The 6,000-nt window shown below is 47.3% G+C and overlaps 1 long non-coding RNA gene across 1 annotated transcript in view; it reads right to left on the bottom strand.

Moving 5' to 3' along the window:
* Nucleotides 1-3,449: 3,449 nt before the first annotated feature.
* Nucleotides 3,450-6,000, bottom strand: part of LOC117063514 — a 75,556-nt gene continuing 73,005 nt past the window's right edge. The window contains exon 6 of the long non-coding RNA XR_004428965.1: nt 3,450-3,462. This is a non-coding gene — a long non-coding RNA (uncharacterized LOC117063514). The remainder of the gene's footprint in view (nt 3,463-6,000) is intronic.

Here is a 6,000-nt window from a genome sequence, read left to right as displayed (position 1 = left end):
CTGGGAGGAAATAAATGTCTGCTGTGTAAGCAGCCCAGTCTGTGGTGCTTTGTTACCGCAGGCCAAACATGTATACGTATTGGTGACGTGTGATCCTATCTTTATCTGGTTGATGTGATTAACCGATTTAAATACGTCTATGCTGAGTTTTACACTGTAATGCTCCCCAGGCTCATGTTGCAATAGGAGAGGGAGACACATATTTTTTTTGGAGGGGGGAGAAGCCAGGGGGAGAGTGTCTTGCCCTGTCATCCAGGCTGGAGGGCAGTGGCAACATCTTGGCTCACTGCAGCCTCCGCCTTCTGGGTTCAAGCCATTCTCCTGCCTCAGCCTCCCAACTAGCTGGGATTACAGGAGCGCACCACACTGCCTGGCTAATTATTGTATTTTTAGTAAAGATAGGGTTTTGCCATGTTGGACAGGCTGGTTTTGAACTCCTGACCTCAAGTGATCCACTCTCTTCAGCCTCCCAAAGTACTGGGATTACAGGTATGAGCCACCGCGTCCAGCCAGAGACACATACTTTTCATCCTTGTCTTTCTGACTGAGCAACTGAACGTCTTGGGGAAGGGGATGGAGCAGGTGCAGTCTCCTTTATACAACGATGCCCAAAGCATGGGCCCCATATGTCTCCCTGCAGTGGCCTCTGAGGGAGGCTTCCGAACTTTCTCTGGGGGACCCTCCTACTAAGTCCAATGCTAATGCATTTGTAATGAAAGCAGCAGTAACAATCTTGGTGGCTCCTAAGCAGCTCCAGATGAAGAGGAATCGATGCGCTGCACTTACCAAACATCTTTATTCTCCTGCTTCTGGATGCTTGGCCTTTGAAGGTGAAATTGTGACACATATGAGGCTCAGAAGCAATGCATTTCGAGCAGTCGAGCCTCTGTGGAGGAGAGGGATAGCCTCTGAGCATCCTAGCCCCGAACACAGCAGCATTCAGTAGTTCTGTTCCGTGCTAGGGAAACACAGAACCACTCAGCCCCATGCAGGCTCACAAGCCACATCATTGTCACTGGGAATATGCGGGGGACATCTCTGGCTCCCAGACAGGGTTTGATTTCTATGCAGAAATGCTTATTTTTTTCAAAAAAGGTAGATTTTAAAAATCCAAACACTTATTAAGAAAAGTCAATGTCCAAGGGAGAAAAATCAGAATTAGCAGTTGTTGGTGGGGTCTGGGCAGCCGTTTACACAGGAGAAGCTAGATGTTGCTGGTTTACATTTAAAAACATTTCCTGCAAGGTTCTTTCTGAATGTGAACTCTGTAGAGTTGTACTTCCCAAGCCTCTCCCTCTAATGGCCCCCAGTGAACTGGGAAGGGGGCTGCTGGGAGGTGGGGGGCACGGGAGGATGGATACAGGTGGGGAAGGGATACCAGGAGGCATGCAGAATACAGGAGCAAATCCAATTTATTCTGCTTTTAGTATTAAGTTTTCATGTAACATTTTATTTGAAAAACAAGTTCCACTTTTTAAAAAAATGTTAAAAACTACAAAGATTTTAACTCAATCTATTCAGGAAACCAAAGCCCCAAGCGGTGAGAAGTGACTTATCCAAGGCCAGCAGGTTTGAGGCTGGACTCAAACTCGGGACTCGTCTTCACCCAAGACCAAGCAAGGAGCTGGCAGGACTGGGGGTCCCTTCTCAGGCTGTGGTCCCGAGCCACAGAAAGAAGGCCAGTGCGAGTGTGCAGTGTAGGTGTGAGGAGGTGAGGTGGTGGGCAGGAAGACCGTGCCTTCAGGCTGGCCTCGCCCAGCTCCAGCCTCACCCCTGTGTTTCCACCTTCCAGTTCCCAGGAAGATTTAAGCTCTAGCCCTATATGCAGAAGGAGGCACAGGCAACAAGAACAAAACACACAGAGGTTTCTGAGACACAGGCTGAGCTGATAGTGACATAAAAGGGTGTCCCTGCGCTCCTTCTGTTCAATTTTCTCTGTGCCCCTTCCAGCTGTTGACTTGCCTCCCAACCTCCCAGGACCCGTGTTTTCTCCCCAGGGCCTGGAGTCCCTGCCCTGGTGCCCCACCCAAATCTCTGGTCTCTCTGGCAAGGACCCTGTCTCTGATCACCTCTCTCTTGAACTTTACTCCAGTTTAAAATCTCTCTCTCTTTAGTCCTTTCATTTTATTATTAGCAGAATGAGTGAAAGACCTTCTAGTACCTAATTTCAGCTGGAGCGATAGAGACGGCTCGGACATTTGCAAGGACACCCACGCAGAAGGGACCACACTCATGTTTTTCAACAGGCGGCCTCTCTGAAGTCACACCAGGACAATCTGCTGTCATCAGATCAGCCTTCTAACCGTGGGCTGAAGATAAGGCCTGTCTCAGGGCAATGCCATGACGTCCAAGCAGGTGAGAGGCGTAAACCATGCAAGGGGCTTGACTCTTGGCTATCCCTGAAGCACTGAGGTGATAACAACCAATAGGCAAAGAAACAAACCAAACCCCTTCACTGACGTCAGAGCTGGGCAGTGAGGAGTGGTACGCAGTAAATATAGACACCAGGGAAATCTCCCTTGTTTGCAAAGTTTTCACAGTATCTCCTTCGGGATAATAATTTTAGTAAAAGTGAAGTGTACCTGTTTTTCTTTCTCTGGGGTTGAGTAGAGGTGAAGGAAGGGGATGAATTCAGAGTTTAATCCCATTAAACATTCTAAAGATATAATTATTGGGAAGTGAATTAAAGTGACGATTTGAGGATCGTGACTAAAGTGCCCCCACCTGCAGGAACTTGCAGGGTGCAAAGGGGGCAGAACAAGTTAAGTGTAGTCGGATAGTCTAAAGTTATAAGAAATGGGAAATTAAGTAAGATGATGATTTTAGTATAGAAACCAAGACTTCCTGTACGTTATAATAAAAGGCAGCTATGCAACTCCGAGTACTTGAGATTTTTACCACTCTGCAGTCAGAGCTTTTGTGCACGTGTGTGTCTGTCAATGTGTCATCGCTGGTTTGTGTCTACCTCTGGGCTGGGGGTATTCAGGGGACAGTCCCATCTAAGCTTACTTCAGCCATGTAAATGAGCATGTGTCTATCAGCTCTGTGCAGAGCAGAAATTAGGCCAAAGCTGTAAAAGGCAGCATAAAGTGTAGCCTTCAGCAGGACTGATGGTACAGTATCTTCAACATTTCTGAAGCAAGAAGACATTTGACTGCTCTAGGCCTTTCAAGCTAGGAATTATACCTATGATACATTCAACCCCAAGAAGGCATGTGAACACGTGAGTTAGCTGGGGGTGCTGTAACAAACACCACAAGTGGGGCAGCTTAACCAACAGCTGTTTACTGCCTCCCAGTCCTGGAGGTTGGACGGCCTTGTTGGAGGTGTGGGCAGGGCTGGCTCCCACTGAGGCTGTAAGAAGGTTCTGCCCAATGCCTCTCTCTCCAGCATCTGTCGTTTGCTGCAAGCTTTGGGGTTCCTCGGTTTGTGGATGCAACCCGCAACCATCTCTGCCACCATCTTCACACGGCGTGCTCCCTGCGAGGGACTGTGTGCAAATCTCCCCCTTTTATAAGCACACCAGTCAGATCGCATTGGGGCCCACCCGAAGGACCTCATTTTAACTTGATTATGTGTAAAAATCTAATGTCCAAATAAGGTCCCATTCTGAGCTCCTGGAGATTAGGACTTCAACATATAAATTTTGGGGGGGTAGGGACACAATTCAAGCCATAATAGCAAGTAATCCCATAAAATCAGTTGGATATATTTTTTCTTTACCTGGTATAAACTGCTTTGCTGTAAGACAGTGACGGTTGACAACCTAGAATCTGTCTCTTCCAGTCCCGCTGTCATCAAAACAGAAAGTGGGATCTCATTTCCTTTGAGCATGTAACAAATTCTGAGAGATGTTGGTGATGCATCTTCCGGGAATGACATGTGAAGTGTTGTGAGCAGAACATACCTCTTTAAAAGGAGAGACATCAGCTGCACATCCCTCTGAAAGCTAAGCAGCCCAAACACTCGGGCTGCCCATTGACCAAAGAGCCCTGGGTTCCAGTGGAAGGTGTAGAAGGCTTGGAGACCAATGGTTAAAGTTGGAAGCCTGGGGCAAATAATGAGAAAGAAATAAGTATCTGTGAGTCCATCGTAAGAGAATTAAAATATTCAACACATTAATACAAACACATGGGAGGAAAGGGGCCCCTCTTCCTTATGAAGCAATTTCCACTAGTAAGTGCAGAAGGAACACAGGCATAGAAAGTCACCTGAAATTAGTGGATAAGACTTTAAGGGAAAAGGTGTATGTTGGAGGCCTTCAATGTATCCCTCCAACATACGTACTAATGATGGTGATGGTCTAATATATGTCCACTGATTCTTCGATAGTTCTCCCTCCAGGAATTTTTTTTTTCTTTTTGAGATGGAGTCTCACTCTGTCGCCCAGGCTGGCATGCAGTGGCGTGATCTCGGCTCACTGCAAGCTCCACCTCCTGGGTTCACGCCATTCTCCTGCCTCAGCCTCCCGAGCAGCTGGGACTACAGGCGCCCGCCACCACGCCTGGCTAACTTTTTTGTATTTTCAGTAGATATAGGGTTTCACCATGTTAGCCAGGATGGTCTCAATCTCCTGACCTCATGATCCACCCATCTTGGACTCCCTCCAGGATCTTAATTCTCCTCCCTTACAATGAACTTAATGGCTCATTTCTCCTTTTTTAATTTTTATTTTTTAAGACAGGGTCTTGCTGTGTCTCCCAGGCTGGAGTTCAGTGGCACCAACACAGCTCACTGCAACCTCTGTCTCCCGGATTCAAGCAATTCTTCTACCTCAGCCTACCAAGTAGCTGGGGCTACAGGTGCACGCCAGCATGCCTGGCTAATTTTTGTATTTTCAGTAGAGACGGGGGTTCACCATATTGGCCAGTCTGGTCTTGAACTCCTGACCTTGTGATCCGCCTGCCTCTCCCCCACAAAGTGCTGGGAGTATGGGGGTTAGCCACCGTGTCCAGCCCTGCCCAGATAATTCTTAAAGTTTCTGTAGAGATGCAGTCTCACCGTGCTGCTCAGGCTGATATTGAACTCCTGGGCTTGAGCGACCCTCCTGCTTCAGCACTTTTGAGTATGAAACAGGAAAAATGATGTGTGAATTATGAAGAAGCCCACGCAATTGCCGGGTGAGCAGGTTAACCCCGGTGATGAGTCAGCTGATACCACGTGCCTCACACACACACACCCCCTTCCTGCATTACTCTCCAAACTGCATAGCCTCGGGCTGGTAGGAAGCAGCAGACAAACCCAGAGTGAGGGAGCGTCTACAAAACACCTGCCTCAAAAGTGTCACAGACACGAATGACAGGGAAAGACCAGGAAACCCACAGGCTGGGGAAGACTTCAGAGGCCTAAGAGCAGGATGCACTGTGGGTCCTGGGGAGCGTGGACATTCGTGGATAATGGTGAAATCGGAAGGAAGTCTGTCGTTTAGGTGACAGCGTTGTACTCATGTTAATTTCTCGGTTTCAATATTGTCCTTGGGGATGTGAGATGATAACATCAGGGGAGCTCACGTGAAGAGTGTATGTTTACACTCAAACATCTCTAGTACGTTTGCATTCTTTTGTGCAAATCTAAAATTATTTTAAGATAAAAAGTGTTTTTAAAATTAAGCTTTTGTTCTACTCAGGAGGCAGAGGCAGGAGAATCGCTTGAACCCAAGAGGCGGAGGTTGCGGTGAGCCGAGACGGCCCCATTGCCTGGGCAACAAGAGCAAAACTGTGTCTCAAAAAAAGAAAAAAAAAAAAAAGGCTTTTGTTAAAGTAAGTCGATTATATGCTGCACGCAAATTATCCACTTGTTCTTGAACTTCGCTTTAAAATCTCTCCCTCTTTAGTCCCTTCATTTTATTATTAGCAGAATGAGTGAAAGACCTTCCGGTGCCTCCTGGATGTGACACTCTCTTATTTTAACCATAAATACCATCTCATGTTGCAAGGCAAAGTTTGCCTGTTTATCATTTCTCCCAGGAACATGGCTCACGGAGGGATACCCCCTGAGATG

This window comes from Trachypithecus francoisi, unplaced genomic scaffold (genome assembly GCF_009764315.1).
Source record: "Trachypithecus francoisi isolate TF-2019V2 unplaced genomic scaffold, Tfra_2.0 Lachesis_group18, whole genome shotgun sequence".
Lineage (NCBI taxonomy): Eukaryota > Metazoa > Chordata > Mammalia > Primates > Cercopithecidae > Trachypithecus > Trachypithecus francoisi.
Note: the sequence above shows the minus strand (reverse complement) of the source record. Positions and strands in the feature narration are given on the sequence as shown.